The sequence below is a fragment of the Hordeum vulgare genome, unplaced genomic scaffold (genome assembly GCF_904849725.1).
Source record: "Hordeum vulgare subsp. vulgare unplaced genomic scaffold, MorexV3_pseudomolecules_assembly, whole genome shotgun sequence".
Classification (NCBI taxonomy): domain Eukaryota; kingdom Viridiplantae; phylum Streptophyta; class Magnoliopsida; order Poales; family Poaceae; genus Hordeum; species Hordeum vulgare.
In genome coordinates this window covers 1-2,500 of record NW_025422626.1, presented here as the reverse complement: position 1 = coordinate 2,500, position 2,500 = coordinate 1, and positions in this window count along the sequence as shown.

Below are 2,500 nucleotides of genomic sequence, written 5' to 3'. Positions count from 1 at the left end.
GGAAAACAATGTGCGTGGAATGGACGGATGCACGTACGGGCACACGGGCCAAAAAACGTGAACGCGAGGAAACGGGAAAGAACGGGGTACGACGGCCGTGGTGCAAAAAACTGGGCGCGCGCCATGGAAAACGGGTGAAAAGCATGTGCGTGGCATGGACGGATGAACGTACGGGCACACGGGCCAAAAAACGTGAACTTGAGGAAACGGGGAAACACGGGGTATGACGGCCGTGTTGCAAAAAACTGGGCGCGCACCATGGAAAACTGGGGCAAACCATGTGCGTGGCATGGACGGATGCACGTACGGGCACACGGGCCAAAAAACGTGAACGTGAGGAAACGGGAAAGACGGGTACGGGGCCGTGTTGCAATAAACTGGGCGCGCACCATGGAAAACTGGGGCAAACCATGTGCGTGGCATGGACGGATGCACGTACGGGCACACGGGCCAAAAAACGTGAACGTGAGGAAACGGGGAAAAAACGGGTACGGCGGCCGTGTTGCAATAAACTGGGCGCGCACCATGGAAAACTGGGGCAAACCATGTGCGTGGAATAGACGGATGCACGTACGGGCACACGGGCCAAAAAACGTGAACGTGAGGAAACGGGAAAGAACGGGGTACGACGGCCGTGTTGCAAAAAACTGGGCGCGCCATGGAAAACGGGTGAAAACCTTGTTCGTGGCATGGACGGATGAACGTACGGGCACACGGGCCAAAAAACGTGAACTTGAGGAAACGGGGAAACACGGGGTACGACGGCCGTGTTGCAAAAAACTGGGCGCGCACCATGGAAAACTGGTGAAAACCATGTGCGTGGCATGAACGGGTGCACGTACGGCCACACGGGCCAAAAAACGTGAACGTGAGGAAATGGGAAAAAACGGGCACGGGGGCCGTGTTTCAAAAAACTGGGCGCGCACCATGGAAAACGGGTGAAAACCATGTACGTGGCATGGACGGATGCATGTACGGCCATACGGGCCAAAAAACGTGTAAACGGGGATCCGGGGAAAAACAGTGTACCCCTTCTTCACAAACGAAGGGCAGGGGTCCCAAGGGGGGCTAAAACCCTCGGGTATATTGGGGAGGAGGGGGCTCCTCCCTGCTTGGGTGTGGGAAATCGGTGGGTTTGCATATGAAATCATATGCAAACCTCCCGTTTCTCCCGTAACCCTTGCTTTTCCCAAACGTTGGCTCGGATGTCCCGTCGTTCTCCTGTCCCGTGTACGACTCATGCCAAATTCTGATCCGTCGGTCGAACGGCTGTTCGGGTTGCAGAAAAGTACGTATCGTGTCCGCACACGGTCAGGTCGATGTGATCTCGTGCCGCGTTGTCCCGTCGGTCCCGTGTACGAATCGTGCCAAATTCTGATCCGACGGTTCAACGGCCGTTCGGGTTGCAGAAAAGTACGTATCGTTTCGCACACGGTCAGCTTGACGGGATATCGTGCAGCCTTGTCCCTGCCGGTCCCGTGTACGTGTCCCGTGAAATTCTGACCCAACAGCCTAACTTGGCTCGGGAAACAGGAAAGTAGCATATCCCGTGCATGAGACCGACTAGACAAAGTTGCAACGACGTTGCCTTTCGGAATATAGTTGCCCCCAAAACTTATCGTTGCGGGGGTGACACACGCGTGATGTGGTCTCTCTGGACGCCTCCTTCGAGTAAACCTCCCGTGCATTGCACGGGCGGATGCTCGGTTGGCTTGACCGATGTAGGCTACTAAACGCATGAGCAGCTTTGGACCCGTGTCTGCTGGTAGATCCCCCGTCGTTCGACGGCCGACTATTGGCGCCGTGTCCTACCAATCAGTTGGCTTTGTACCATCGATGGATCAGGAAGTGCTTGCATATGAGTACCCGACATACGGGAAGTGGCGCGTGAAATATATGTTGACACACGGCGGACGTCGTACGGGCGTTTTGCTGTGGCTGGATTGCGCTTGTGGCGTTGCCTCGTATCACGGGCATGTAATGTGCCTGTTGTTATCAAGGCAACCTCGCTCGCGTCGTTGGTCTCGGATGTTGCTCACGATAAAGGCTCATGGCCCATTTGGTTGCCTCGACCCGACCCAAGCTCTTTGTGCTGAGAACAACCGGAACTAGGGTTGCCTCTACCTCTCCACAGTTACGTGGTAGGATACGCAACTCTCTGTGCCGATCCTCATGAACGATGAGCTATGCCCGCTGGAAATCGACAACCGGCTTGGCTGTTGCCTCTGCGTCTCTATGCAAGTGGAACCGGAGGACGACAACCAATGCTGGACGTCATCGAGGACGTGCTACCTGGTTGATCCTGCCAGTAGTCATATGCTTGTCTCAAAGATTAAGCCATGCATGTGCAAGTATGAACCAATTTGAACTGTGAAACTGCGAATGGCTCATTAAATCAGTTATAGTTTGTTTGATGGTACGTGCTACTCGGATAACCGTAGTAATTCTAGAGCTAATACGTGCAACAAACCCCGACTTTTGGGAGGGGCGCATTTATTAG